Source organism: Phyllobates terribilis, unplaced genomic scaffold, assembly GCF_046119375.1.
Source record: "Phyllobates terribilis strain yellow unplaced genomic scaffold, ASM4611937v1 Scaffold_11__3_contigs__length_659146591, whole genome shotgun sequence".
NCBI classification, from domain to species: Eukaryota; Metazoa; Chordata; class Amphibia; order Anura; family Dendrobatidae; genus Phyllobates; species Phyllobates terribilis.
Window position 1 is genome coordinate 574,281,642 of NW_027362771.1, and position 15,395 is coordinate 574,297,036.

At 45.1% G+C, this 15,395-nt stretch overlaps 7 non-coding genes across 7 annotated transcripts; all 7 read right to left on the bottom strand.

Moving 5' to 3' along the window:
* Positions 1 to 1,045: 1,045 nt before the first annotated feature.
* On the bottom strand, positions 1,046 to 1,185 carry LOC141168072 (U4 spliceosomal RNA). The gene has a single exon (XR_012251826.1). It is a non-coding gene; the product is annotated as a U4 spliceosomal RNA (small nuclear RNA).
* A 1,604-nt stretch (positions 1,186 to 2,789) lies between these two features.
* On the bottom strand, positions 2,790 to 2,862 carry TRNAK-UUU (transfer RNA lysine (anticodon UUU)). Its single transcript has one exon. It is a non-coding gene; the product is annotated as a tRNA-Lys (tRNA).
* Positions 2,863 to 6,260: 3,398 nt separating this feature from the next.
* LOC141168285 (U4 spliceosomal RNA) lies at positions 6,261 to 6,400 on the bottom strand. Its single transcript, XR_012252026.1, has one exon. It is a non-coding gene; the product is annotated as a U4 spliceosomal RNA (small nuclear RNA).
* Positions 6,401 to 10,400: 4,000 nt separating this feature from the next.
* On the bottom strand, positions 10,401 to 10,539 carry LOC141168264 (U4 spliceosomal RNA). The gene has a single exon (XR_012252007.1). It is a non-coding gene; the product is annotated as a U4 spliceosomal RNA (small nuclear RNA).
* Positions 10,540 to 11,236: 697 nt separating this feature from the next.
* On the bottom strand, positions 11,237 to 11,309 carry TRNAK-UUU (transfer RNA lysine (anticodon UUU)). The gene has a single exon. It is a non-coding gene; the product is annotated as a tRNA-Lys (tRNA).
* A 1,952-nt stretch (positions 11,310 to 13,261) lies between these two features.
* On the bottom strand, positions 13,262 to 13,401 carry LOC141167722 (U4 spliceosomal RNA). The gene has a single exon (XR_012251514.1). It is a non-coding gene; the product is annotated as a U4 spliceosomal RNA (small nuclear RNA).
* A 1,655-nt stretch (positions 13,402 to 15,056) lies between these two features.
* TRNAK-UUU (transfer RNA lysine (anticodon UUU)) lies at positions 15,057 to 15,129 on the bottom strand. Its single transcript has one exon. It is a non-coding gene; the product is annotated as a tRNA-Lys (tRNA).
* Between the last annotated feature and the right edge of the window lie 266 nt (positions 15,130 to 15,395).

The following is a 15,395-nucleotide window of genomic DNA, read 5'->3' on the forward strand; positions in this document are numbered from 1 at the left end:
GCATTATATTGTATGGAGGATTATGGGGGTGCATTATACTGTATGGAGGATCATGGGGGTGCATACTACTGTATGGAGGACCATGGTAATGCATACTACTGTATGGAGGACCATGGGGGTGCATTATACTGTATGGAGGACCATGTGGGGTGTATTATATTGTGGGAAGGACCATGCAGGTGCATTATACTGTCTGGAGGGTCATGGTGGGCGCATTATATTGTGTGGAGGACCATGGGGTGCATTATACTGTATGGAGGATCATGGGGGTGCATTATACTGTATGGAGGACCATGGGGTGCATTATTCTGTATGGAGGACCATGGGAGCACATTATTCTGTATGGAGGACCATGGGGGTTCATACTACTGTATGGAGTACCATAGGGGGTGCATTATATTGTATGGAGGACCATGGGGAGTGCACTATATTTTATGGAGGACCATGGAGAGTGCATTATACTATATGGATAGTTATGGGGGACGCATTATACTATATGGAAGGCTATGTGGGGCCATTATAATATGTGGGGGTCTATTATACTGTATGCAAGCAATTATACTGTTTGGAGGGCTAGTGCGGGCTATTATACTGTATGTAGGCCCATTATAGTGCATGGAGGGCTGTGTGGGGGTCACAGTTTGGGGGATCACCATACTTTGCCTGTGGAGTTGAAGTGGGGTACAGTAGGGTCATTATAATGTGTGTAGAGGAATTCATCATGGGGGTATCATACTGTGTTTGGGGGGCACATTTGTTTAGATATTTTATGGGGGCAATGAAAGAGGAATCTATGACTTCAGCAGGAGGAAAATCGCTATGTAAAGGCTGGAAGGTTGTGAGATCTGCTCTTCTGTGATCTGACTATTATTATGTTTTTCTTGGGGGCCCCATGATTTCTATGTACGCCCCTGGCCTGAGGGAAATTAAACTTTACATATAATTCTCAGCCCCACATATAACACAGAGTTCCAATACAACTGTATATAGAATTACTCTAGCTAAACAGGAATAACAGTTTTTCTACTATTAACCACCTATTCAGTCTCCTGGGAGACTGTCAAAAATTGCCATGCTGACTATATTTCAAATCATCACAGCGAGGTATTGGGAAAAGTTTTCAACTAGCAATAATCACGCCTCGGATAAACCTCATGGGCTATGATACTGCCACTGCGCAAAGCTGGAGGCCGTCTGTGAGGAGCTGCGGCCTCCGGATCTGGGGCTCTGTCTACACTGAGGAGAGACAAAGTCAATAGGGGGCTGTGGGAGCAAAGGATTCTGGGAGCAAAGGATTCTGGGAGCATAGGATTCTGGGAGCATAGGATTCTGGGAGCATAGGATTCTGGGAGCATAGGATTCTGGGAGCATGCGATATGCTAATAAACCCCTCCCCTAAGTCTGTCATGGAAGAAACAAGAGACGTTTCAACATTTTTGATTAAAAGCTTCCGTCTGAACAGGGACTTGAACAGGGATTAAAAGTCTGATGCTACCGACTGAGCTATCCGGGCTTCTGTACAGACTCTCTGAGGTCAGGACTTTCTGCTGGGTCTCTCCGCCGTCTGACGGCTCCTCATTTCCGGTTACACAGTTTCTCCATCTTCTACTACACGAACTCAGCACCAGATCTGATTTCCTGGAGAGGAACCTTTACTTATGTATTAGGGGATTATGTTACTAGTGACCCCCGCTGAAAATGCCAGGAGAGCAGCTGACATACCGCCATACTATAACCACATAATAACACCAAGTAGTGACTGAATACCGCCATACTATAACCACATAATAACAACAAGTAGTGACTGAATACCGCCATACTATAACCACATAATAACAACAAGTAGTGATTGAATGCCTCAAAACCATGGTCGTATAACGGCACCAAATAGTGACTGGATACCGCCATACAGTGACAACAAAATAGCATTAAACATTGACTGATTAGTGAATGAATACCGCCATACCATATAATAACACCAGATAGTGACTGAATACTGCCATACCATCACCACATAACACTAGATAGTGACTGAATACCGCCAAACTATTACCTCATAATAGCACCAGATAGAAACTGAATACTGTCATGCCATCACCATATAATAGTCCCAGATAGTGACTGAATACCGCCATACCATTGCCCTATAAAAACACCAGATAGTGACTGAATACCGCCATACCATCACCACATAATAATACCAGATAGTGACTGAATACCACAATACCCACAATACCTTCAATAATAGTATGTAACGACATGACACATGACGCAGCCTAGTTCTCTACATGATTCAGTCCCCGGGGAGATTCTCGGGGTTTTTCTGAGCAGTCAGTTATGTGTTGTCGATGCGTCTATAAACCATGCTGAGAGTCGGCGACTTCGGAAGAAGTTTTCCAAAAAAAAAGAATAGGAAAATCAGGACAAACCTGAAGAAGTGCGGCCCTGGTTCTGGAAAAAACGATTAGACTAATGTGATTTCTGGACAATTAACAGGCACAATGCCTGGGGTCGGCCTCTCCGGTCATTTATATTTACCCGAAATCCGTATAAAGCCAGGTCCATCAGGGACGGTGTAATCTGTGGATGTCACAATATAGGAAACTGTGCAGGTGACCTTGCGTGCTACATCAGATGAGATCACCGTTCGTCCTCCATACTGAGCCGCCTCCCTCAATATTGTGTCTATAATGCTGTATATTATAATATATAATATATCACAGATTAGACCGTCCCTCATGCAGTCGTTTCAATAATTTTTATTATTCAATTTTATTAAAAAATACTTCTGCTTGAACAGGGACTTGAACCCTGGACCCTCAGATTAAAAGTCTGATGCTCTACCGACTGAACTATCCAGGCTCTGTTGAAAATATTGGAGTGCTAACATTTCAGTCTGGAACCAATCGTCATCTGACACCTTTTACTGTGCGAATAGTTCTTGCACCTGGGAAGTATGAAGGGATCTACCACTGATACCATATATAAAGACATTATATTACATGCACACTCACTGAAGCCCACAGGATGAACGCCTCTTTGGACCTGCCAGGGTCACTCACAGAGGTGATCTTCCCTCTGTAAGTGACCTAAGACTGCACACTGTAACCACTAACCCTGAGTGGCGGAAACCATTGAATGTTCACAGGGTCACCTAGGCAGTCAAACAGTATCCTGTCGGAGGCCACGCGGCCAAGCGTCATCTCTGCATAATCCCCCGTCACTTCCTCTCGTTCTATACACATAACATAAGTGCAGCAACAGTCTATAATAATTACATTCACAAAGTGAGAAACATCCAACATAATGGAGCGCCAACAATGCAGCAACATGAAGAAATGCATGAGGTTCAGACCTCACTTAGAGGGCCTAAGAACAAATGCAACAACGGTCTTTTATAAGAGGGGGTGTAGACTGTTTTACTTTAAAACCTTTTACAATGTAACCACTGCAGCCAATCACTGACCACAGCAGTGACCAACATGAGCATAGACTGGACTACATCGATCACCCATCTGTGCGGCCAGAATAGGATGTACAGAGACTGGCTGTATGGAGGTGACTATTAAGCAATTGCAGGTCCAAGTGTTATGATCTGCAACAAGTACTAAGGAAAGATAGGAGAAAGCTGTCCCTACAGTAAGACTAAGCTGAATCCCTACTATGTAGCAGGCTGACTGTTCCTAGCGAACAGACCCGCCTTAGTCCTCGGCTAGTCTGAACGAAGACCTATAGCATAAGGGGAGGGGTCGCTAAAAGAACTAAGGACTGGGACAAAAAATGGGACACCTCCTAAACAGAGAAGTTGTTGCAGAACACAAAAAGACTAACTGACAAAAAGGTACTAGAGGTCCCAGAAGGACCAAACGAACTGACAGAGAAAGGCACCGAAGCACCAGGCTAGAGAAACAGTCAAACACTGTAGTCCAGCACAGCCACAAGGGCGGAGCTGGAATATCAAGGCAGATTGTCTTGTGACCACAAAACACAAGATGGAAAAAAACAAACAGGAGGGTTCTAACACCAAGTCCCTTAATGGGACAGGAAAAAATAAAATCTGACCCCTTTTTACCAAAATGTCAAAAATTTACACTTTTGGTATCGCCAGGTTGGTAAATGTCTGAACTAATAAAATATTTCTTATCCCATATGCTACACACTGAAACAGAGGAAAAAATATCAATGTCAGAATCGCATTTTATTGTTTTTTGGTCGCGTCACCTCCCAAAATAAGGTGGAATTAAAACAGATTTGAAAGTCGTAAGGACCCCAAAATGGTACCAATAAAAATTACAGCTCGCCTACCCTCCCCCTCACTTTCCCACCTCCCTGTCATAAAGAAAAATTAAAATCCACACAGACATCTCCGGAGAGGGAAATATCACCCGCACATTGAACATATGGAACTCATTATAACTGGGGAAAAGGAAAAATAATTAAAACAGGAGAAGTGAGAGAGAGAAAGCCGACACTTCCATCTCCATTGGTCACTACTAACACCGTCAGCCTGCAGACAAGTCAGGTCTCCCACCTCCACACAATAGGAAACCACATCTATTATACCCACATGATTCAGTCTGACAAATGCAACTGCTAGTTTATAGGAATTGTTCGGAATTACAAAAAACAGCGCCACCCCTGTGCACAGGTTGTATGTGGTATTGTAGCTAGACCCCATTCTCTTCAATAGAGCTAAGCAGTAATACCAGACATAATCAGGTTTTTGCACCATCCAGAAATTCCTGGAGAGACCTTGGCTCGGCCTCTCCCGTCATTTATATTTACCCGAAATCTGTATAAAGCCAGGTCCATCAGGGACAGAGTAATCTGGGGCCCTATGGATTTCACAATATAGGAAACTGACTGTGCAGGAGACCTTGTGACGCCATCAGAGGAAATCACCGCTCGTCCTCCATACTGAGCCACCTCCCATAATATTGTGTCATTATCAACCAGCTCCTGGTAGACATATATGTATCATACAGTCATTTCAATATTTTTTCATCATTACATTTTATTAAAAAAACACTTCTGCCCAAACAGGGACTTGAACCCTGGACCCTGAGATTAAAAGTCTGATGCTCTACCGACTGAGCTTTCTGGCCTCTGCACCACACAAGGGAGTGGTTAGATTTTAGTCTGAAATCAACCACTGTTCAACACCTTGTATTATATAAATACATTATTTCTTGCACCTGGGAAGTATGAAGGGATCTATACTGATACCATGAATGCCTCCTTGGACCTGCCAGGGTCAGTCACAGAGGTTATCTTCGCTCTGTAAGTGACCTAAGGCTGCACACCATAACTACTGATGTGCACAGCTCCCGCCTGCTTTGTGTGCCCCCTACGACTGACTCTGAACGGGGGGAAACATCCGATGTTCACAGGGTCACCTATGCAGTCACACCGTAATCCCGTCTGGAGCAACAAGGCCGAGCCCCATCTCTGCACAGTTCCCCGTCACTTCTGCTCGGACCATACACATAACATGAGAGCAACAAGAGCCTGTACTATGTGCAACAAGAGCCTGTATTATGTGCAAAAAGAGCCTGTACTATGTGCAAAAAGAGCCTGTACTATATGCAAAAAGAGCCTGTACTATGTGCAAAAAGAGCCTGTACTATATGCAAAATGGCCAACATAATGGAACGCCAAAACAGAAATAAACACTTGAAATAGATCACTCTGTGTGTAATGACTCTATATAATATAGGAGTTTCACTTTTTGTATTGAAGAACTGAAATAAATTAACTTTTTGATGATATTCTAATTTAGTGAGAAGCACTTGTATATTTTACATATATATATTGTATTTGATCTTTATACACACACACACACACATATATTTATATATAGATAATATCTCCCCCTTTTCCAAAAACAGATAAAAAATTAACACATTTGGTATGAGAAGAAAGTGTAAATGGCAAATTTTCTGGGATTTTTTTGGTCACCTCCCAAAATACGATGGAATAATAAGAGATAAGAAAGTCATATAGACCCCAAAATAGTACTGATGAAAGCTAGACCTCGCCCCGAAAAAACAAGTCCTCGTACGTCTCCATCAACCGGAAAATAATAAGTTCTGGCTCAGAATACAGAGACAAAGACAAGATTTTTTGTAACTAGTAAAAAATAAATCCCCGTATATAAATGTGATATCGCTATCACCGCACTGAGCAGAAGAACAACGATATTAGGTTGTACTTACTGCAATCTAAATGCCGTGAAATTAAAACCCAAAGAACATCGTCAGTCTCCTGGGAGACTGTCAAAAATTGCCATGCTGACTGCATTACGAGCCCTCATGGCGGGGTATTGGGAAAAGTTTTCAACTAGCAATAATCACGACTCGGATAAACCTCATGGGCTATGATACTGCCACTGCGCAAAGCTGGAGGTCAACTGTGAGGAGCTGCGGCCTCCAGATCTGGGGCTCTGTCTACACTGAGGAGAGACAAAGTCATTAGGGGGCTGTGGGAGCAAAGGATTCTGGGAGTGGATATGCTAATAACGCCCCTCCCCTAACTCTGTAATGGAAGAAAGAAAAGCCCCCCAGGCTGGGGGAGGGGAGAGGGTTTATCCTCCATCTGATCATAGTGTCACCACCTCCTGCTATACAGACTGTCTGCTCCTGCGTCCTGGGGGAACCTTCACTTATGTGTTACAGGATTGCATTACCAGGAACTTCCTGATGATGGCGCAAGAAGAGCAGCTGAGAAGCAATACTGTCATGCTGTGACCATATAATAACAAATAGTGATTAAATACCGCCATATATTAACCCTCCCTATCGATCCTACCTTCAAATTATCTGCTAACCTTAAAGGTTCACATACTTTTGTCACTCACATACATGTGAGATTGGATTATTTTCTTTAAAAAAAAGTGTAAAAGTTTAATGTTTTGGACTCATTTGATTTGGTTCTTCATCCACTTGTGAAAAGCTGATGTCGTTTTAGGTCAAATTTATGCAGAAATTAGGAAAATTCTGATGTGGGGAAAGATACTAAGAGGGTCTCATAATGAACTGGGGGTGGGAGAGGACGCTATCAATGACATGTTATGAAATAGGGGTGGAAGAGAACACTAAACAGGGACTTTGATGAATTGGGGGTCGGGGAGGCTGTTACCAGAAGCTTATAATGAAAAAAACCTAAAAAATAGTGACTGTACCATAAACACCCAATAATACCAAATAGTGACTGAATAATACCACAATACTATGAACACACAAAAGCAAATAGTGACTGTAACACCGCCATAACATGACCATATAATAGCACCCCAAAACCATAACATGACTCTATTTGGAGTAATCTCCAGAGAACAGCTGACAAGATATTAATTCTGTTACTGATTCTCCATATTTCTTTGCTTAATCTTTTGGCCTTAGGCACTGGCGTACCGCCAATGGCGGCAGGCCACACCACTGCTATGGGGCCCCTTGAGCCGTGGGGCCGCAACGGCCCATCACTGCAGCAGGCCCTCACCGCACTGTGCCCCATCTCTGCCCGTTAGCACCAGTACTGCCCGCCCACACAAAATAATGGGGGTGGAAGCATCTACTGACTTGCTGATGGCCGGAGGAGGGACCTAGTGCGAGCAATGATGATGGTGGAGGGAGCGTCAGCAGACATTCCCACCCCCATCATTCTTGCTCGGTGTCTGACGTGTCAGAGCAGCGGGCGCGATGACGTCATTACAGGGTGCCCGCTGCTCCGAGATGTCCGGCGCTTCACACCGCACGCTGAGGAGACCAGAGAATCAGGTGGAACCAGGAGATGTGAGTACTGTATTTTTTTTTTAAATCAGTGACCGGTGGCCATAATACAGTATGAGGAGTGCATTATGCTGTATGTAGGACCATGGGGGTGCATTATACTGTATGGAGGATCATGGGGGTGCATAGTACCGTATGGAGTAACATGATGGCGCATACTACTGTATGTAGGATCATAGGGGTGCATTATATCATATGGCGTACCATGGGGGTACATTATGCTGTATGGAGGACCATGGGGGCACATTATACTGTTTGGAGGATCATGGGGTTCATTCTACTGTATGGAGGACCATTGGGGTGCATACTGCTGTATGGAGGATAATGGGGGTGCATTATAATGTATGGAGGATCATGGCGGTGCATACTACTGTATGGAGAATCAAAGGGGTACATACTACTGTATGGAGGATCATGAGGGTGCATTTTACTGTATGGAGGATCATGGTTGTGCATACTACTGTATGGAGGACCATGGGAGTGCATACTACTGTATGGAGAACCATGGGGGTGTATACTACTGTATGGAGGATCATGGGGGTGCATACTACTGTATGGAGGATCATGGGGGGTATATACTACTGTATGGAGGACCATGGGAGTGCATACTACTGTATGGAGTACCATTGGTGTGCATACTACTGTATGGAGGATCCTGGGGGTGCATACTACTGTATGGAGAACCATGGGGGTGCATACTACTGCATGGAGGACCATGTGGGGCGCATTATATTGTGGGAAGGACCATGGGGGTGCATTATACTGTTTGGAGGATCACGGTGGGTGCATTATATTGTGTGGAGGACCATGGGGGTGCATTATACTGTATGGAGGACCATAGGGGTGCATCAGGCCTGGCGTCAGCACCTGGCGCACTCGGGCAAGTGCGGGGGCCACTCGCCATCAGGCACCTCGGCGCGCTATGAGGCCTGTGGGCGGGGGAGTCTGATGCCAGCGCTTGCGACTGCCCTCCCCCCACCCGCTTGCTCAGGACCCCGGCACAATACTTACCTCTCCCCATTCCTCCACAGATTCTGTATCTTCCGCTTCTCCTGACTGTGATGTCTCAGGTCAGATGGCGAGATGATGTCTTTCCAGAGCGCCCTCTCCTGAGCAGTCACAGCGCAGAGAGCGGGAAGAATGCAACGCTGAGGAGTCCGGAGTAGAGTAGCTGCAGCAGCAGCAGGAGAGATGAGGTGAGGTGAGTATTCTATTTTTTTCATTTAATAGGGGCATGGAGCATTGTAGGGGGGCCCAGCCTGCATGGAGCATTAGATGAGGCCCAGCCTGCATGGAGCATTATATGGGGACAATACAGCATGGAGCATTATATGAGGTCCATTCTGCATGGCACATTATATGGGGCCCAGTATTCTGCATGGAGCATCATATGGGGCCATTTTTCTGCATGGAGCATTATATGGGGCTCATAATACTCTATGGAGGACTATATGGGGCTCATATACTGTATGGAGGACTATGTGGGGCCCATAATATTGTATGGAGGACTATATAGGGCCCATAATACTGTATGGAGGACTATACTGTCCGGTCTGCACTGTGCGCTGCAAGCATTCGCCGGTTTCTGAGATATTGTAGAATTTACAATAGATATCACTCATGTAATGTAAGAAGTGAGTGACATCTTTGCATTGTATTATATCTACATTCCTCTACCTCATCTGTGCATCATGAATCGTGGTATGTGTTAAAGGGGCCCACTGAGACGCTTTCGAGCAGGGCCCACGAAAACCTGGAGCCGGCCCTGGGGATCATTATACTGTATGGAGGACCATGGGGGTAAATTATTCTGTATGGCTGTATGGAGGACTATGGGGGTACATTAATTTGTATGTAGGACCATGGGGGTGCATTATATTGTATGGAGGACCATGGGGAGTGCACTATATTTTATGGAGGATCATGGGGAATGCATTATACTATATGGAAAGTTAGGGGGGACGCATTATACTATATGGAAGGCTATGTGGGGGTCCATTATACTGTATGCAAGCAATTATACAGTGTGAAGGTTTGTGTGGGGGCCATCTTACTGTTTGGAGGGCTAGTGCGGGCCATTATACAGTGGGGAGAGGTGTGGGGCCATTATACTGTATGTAGGGCTGTGTGGGGGTCACACTTGGGGGATCATACTGTGTTAGGGTCACCATATGTTGCCTTGGGAGTTGAAGTGGGGTACAGTAGGGTCATTTTACTGCGCATGTGGAGGCTAATGTGGAGGAATTCACCATGGGGGTATCATACTGTGTTTGGGGGGCACTTTTGTTGGCATCATACTTTATGGGGACAATGAAAGAGGAATCTGGGACTTCACCAGGAGGAAAATTACTAAGTAAAGGCTGGAAGGTTGTGAGATCTGCTCTTCTGCACCCCCGACAATTATTACTTTTTTTTTGGTGGTGGGGGTGGCAATTATAACTTCTTCTGTGGGGCCCCATGATTTCTATGTACGCCCTTAACCTTATGGAAGTACAACTTTATATATAACTCTCAGCCCGACAAATACAACAAACAGCTCCAATACAACTGTATAGAGAATTACTCCAGTTAAACAGCAATAACTCTTTTTCTACTATTAACCACCTACTCAGTCCTCTGGGAGACTGTCAAAAATTGCCATGCTGACTGTATTACGAGCCCTCATGGCGGGTTATTGGGAAAAGTTTTCAACTAGCAATAATCACGCCTCGGATAAACCTCATGGGCTATGATACTGCCACTGCGCAAAGCTGGAGGCCATCTGTGAGGAGCTGCGGCCTCCGGATCTGGGGCTCTGTCTACACTGAGGAGAGACAAAGTCATTAAGGGGCTGTGAGAGCAAAGGATTCTGGGAGTGGATATGCTAATAACGCCCCTCCCCTAAGTCTGTAATGGAAGAAAGAAAAGCCCCCCAGGCTGGGGGAGGGGAGAGGGTTCATCCTCCATCTGACCATAGTGTCACCACCTCCTGCTATACAGACTGTCTGCTCCTGCGTCCTGGGGGAACCTTCACTTATGTGTTAGAGGATTGCATTACCAGGGACTTCCTGATGATGGCGCTAGAGCAGCTGAGAAGCAATACTGTCATGCCGTGACCATCTAATAACAAATTGTGATTAAATACCGCCATACCAGGAACACATAATAACACCAAATAGGGGCTGAATACCGCCACATAGTTCCTCTATACTGACTGTCCACAAGTTCCTACTACGTGGAATATGTAAGGAGCCCTCACTTATGTTCTAGTACATTACATTACCAGTGATCGCCTGTTGTTGGCGCCAAGAGAGCAGCGAACGAGAACAAGGTCACCACCCAAAACTAACTGAAATCAAAGAACAGTAACCGTGATATTTTCCTGAACAGTCGCCATCATTTGTCCTTCCCTAGGTCTCTTATATCCTTTAGAAATAACGTTTATTGGTTTCATCTTTATTAAAAGCTTCCACCCGAACAGGGACTTGAACCCTGGACCCTCAGATTAAAAGTCTGATGCTCTACCGACTGAGCTATCCGGGCTTCTGTACATGATCACTGACACAATGACTTTCTCCTGTATTATCGGCCGTCTGCTCCTCCTTTCTGGTTACAGACTATCACCACTCACCACTATACGTTCTGTCCATTGGTTTCTACGTCCTGGAAGGGAACCGTCTCTTCTGTATTCCAGACCTGTCCAGCAATGCAGAGATGATCCCATAAGAGGCAACGATTGAATTGGAGGGAGGACGTCATCAAGGACTTATAATGAACTGGGGGGTAGGGGAGGATGATATCAGGGACTTATTATGAATTGGGGGAAGACACTAACAGGAGGAGGACGCTATCAAGGACATATTATGAACTAGGGGTGGAAGAGAACACTATACAGGGACTTTTCAATGCATTGCGGTCGGGGAGTCTGTTATCAGGGACTTATGATGAATTGGAGGGGTTGGGTGGAGAATGCCATAAGGGACTTTCAATTAATTGGTGGTGGTGGGAGGATGTTATCAGGTTAGCAAAGCCCACTAGGGGTACAAGAATCTAATGAATTTAAGTAGGGGTAAGCCGGATCAGATTTGGTAAATAAAATCTCACTTTTAATATTCAAGATTAAAATATGGGTACCAATATCTCACAATGACATATACAGATATTAAAGTGACAAAGTAAACTTGTCCTCAATTATAAAATAGTTGGATCTTACCATTAGAAGTTTTCAATCAGCAAAAACATAGGGAAATAAAGTCAGACAGGTAAAGCTACGTTCCCTGTCGTGCCCAATGCAATATCTCCTCGTCCTGACAAGGACAGTGCCCGAGTGCGACCTATCCCTCTAATAATGTCCTTGTACAAACCCTCCATACGCATTTCATCAACCTGTAAAGGGAGACTCCTCAGGGGAGAAGAATGTATATAAAGGCAATAGATTATGTAACAGTATCACAGCCCCTTTATGTGGCAGAGTGCTGACAATAGCAGAGTGCTGACAATAGCAGAGTGCTGACAATAGCAGAGTGCTGACAGAGTGCTGACAGAGTGCTGACAATAGCAGAGTGCTGACAGAATGCTGACAGAGTGCTGACAGAATGCTGACAAGAGTGCTGACAATAGCAGAGTGCTGACAGAGTGCTGACAGAATGCTGACAAGAGTGCTGACAGAGTGCTGACAGAGTGCTGACAAGAGTGCTGACAGAGTGCTGACAGCGCTGACAGAGTGCTGACAGAGTGCTGACAGCGCTGACAGAGTGCTGACAGAATGCTGACAATAGTGCTGACTGAGTGCTGACAGATTGCTGACAGAGTGCTGACAAGAGTGCTGACAAGAGTGCTGACAGAATGCTGACAGCGCTGACAGAGTGCTGACAGAATGCTGACAAGAGTGCTGACAGAATGCTGACAAGAGTGCTGACAGAGTGCTGACAGAATGCTGACAAGAGTGCTGACAGAGTGCTGACAAGAGTGCTGTGCAGCACATGGAGCAAATGCTTCATAATCTATTCCCTTTATATACATTCATCTCCCCTGAGGAGCCCCCATTACAGGACACCATCAGGGACTTATAATGATAACAACTAATAATAGTGAATGAATGGCACTGTATCATAGACACATAATAGTATCACATAGTGGCTGAATATCGCTATACCATGAACATAATATAACAGCAAACAGTTTTTGAATACCGCCAAACCATGAAAATATAGAAACACCAAACAATGACGTTATTACCGCCATACCATGACCACATAATAATAAAAACAACTAAAGCATGACTCCATATGGAGAAATCTCCGGGGAAGCAGCTGACTAGATAGTAATCCTGTAATTGATCCCACACGTTTCTTTGCTGATTCTCTTGTCCTCAGGCAAGTGAAATGTTACTTATAATTCTCAGCCCGACACATGTAACATACGGCTCCAATACAACTGTATACACGTAATTATCTCCGATAAACACCTCTTCTAATACTAACACCATTATTCAGTCTCCTGGGAGACCGTCAAAAATTGCCATGCTGACTGTATTACGAGCTCTCATGGCGGGGTATTGGGAAAAGTTTTCAACTAGTAATAATCACGCCTCGAATAAACCTCATGGGCTATGATACTGCCACTGCGCAAAGCTGGAGGCCATCTGTGAGGAGCTGCGGCCTCCGGATCTGGGGCTCTGTCTACACTGAGGAGAGACAAAGTCATTAGGGGGCTGTGGGAGCAAAGGATTCTGGGAGTGGATATGCTAATAAACCCCTCCCCTAAGTCTGTAATGGAAGAAAGAAAAGCCCCCCAGACTGGGGGAGGGGAGGGGGTTCATCCTCCATCTGATCATAGTGTCACCACCTCCTGCTATACAGACTGTCTGCTCCTGCGTCCTGGGGGAACCTTCACTTATGTGTTAGAGGATTGCATTACCAAGGACTTCCTGATGATGGCGCTAGAGCAGCTGAGAAGCAATACTGTCATGCTGTGACCATATAATAACAAATAGTGATTAAATACCGCCATACCAGGACCACATAATAACACCAAATAAATACTGTATACCGCCATACCATGAGCACATTATAATACTAAATAGTGACTCATTACCGTCATACCAGGAACACATAATAACACCAAATAGGAACTGAATACCGCCACATAGTTCCTCTATACTGACTGTCCACAAGTTCCTACTACGTGGAATATGTAACGAGCCCTCACTTATGTTCTAGTACATTACATTACCAGTGATTGCCTGTTGTTGGCGCCAAGAGAGCAGCGAACGAGAACAAGGTCACCACCCAAAACTAACTGAAATCAAAGAACAGTAAGGGTATGTGCACACGATGCAGAAATGAAGCAGAAAATTTCTGCATCATTTCTGCATCTCCCTGGCAGAAAAAACGCATGCAGATTGTGCATGCGTTTTTCCTGCAGAATACATGCGGATCCACATGCAGATTCACATGCGTTTCCGCATGCAGATTGACAAGCGCTTTCCAGGCGATGTTAGCATCACCTGGAAAGTGCTTGACAACTAGGTCACACTATATAAATCCATGCAAACAGCATGGATTTATACAGTGTGACCCGAGAGAGTGTATATACTTACCTCCGATGGCCCGCGCTGTCCTGCTCACTCCGTTCTCCCGGCTGCCGGCAACTTTGAATTGAAAGACCTGCCGACGTCAGCGTCACGTGACCCGTCACATGACTCTGACGTCAGCGCAGGTCCTACAACTCACTGCAAGTGCCGGAAACCAAGCGGGAGCGCTGCGCGGGCCGACAGATGGTAAGAATACATTTATTTTTTATTTTATTCTTCTTTTTACAGCTTTTTTAATGGTACCTGGGTGTGGATGAGACTCTCCTCTCCTCCACACCCGGGTACCATCCGCACATTAGAACGCACCAATTACGCAAGTACAAATGCTGTCTTGCGGAATTGGCGCGTTCTAATGCAAGTCAATGGCGGCGAAATCGCCGCGTTTCCGCAAAATTAATTGACATGCTGCGGATTTTTGACCGCAGCGTTAACGCTGCGGAAAAATCCGCATCATGGGCACAGCACATGCGGATTTCCATTGGGGAACATTGCTGCCCTTCTACCATGCGTTTTTCATGCGTTTCCGCGGCGTTTACGCAACTGCAAAAACGCCGCGGAAACGCATGAAATACGCATCGTGTGAACACAGCCTAACCGTGATATTTTCTTGAACAGTCGCCATCATTTTTCCTTCCCTAGGTCTCTTATATCCTTTAGAAATAGCATTTATTGGTTTCATCTTTATTGAAAGCTTCCGCCTGAACAGGGACTTGAACCCTGGACCCTCAGATTAAAAGTCTGATGCTCTACCGACTGAGCTATCCGGGCTTCTGTACATGATCACTGACACAATGACTTTCTCCTGTATTATCGGCCGTCTGCTCCTCCTTTCTGGTTACAGACTATCACCACTCACCACTATACGTTCTGTCCATTGGTTTCTACGTCCTGGAAGGGAACTGTCTCTTCAGTATTCCAGACCTGTCCAGCAATGCAGAGATGATCCCATAAGAGGGAACGATTGAATTGGGGAGAGGACGTCATCAGGGACTTGTAATGAACTGGGGGTAGGGGAGGATGATATCAGGGATTTA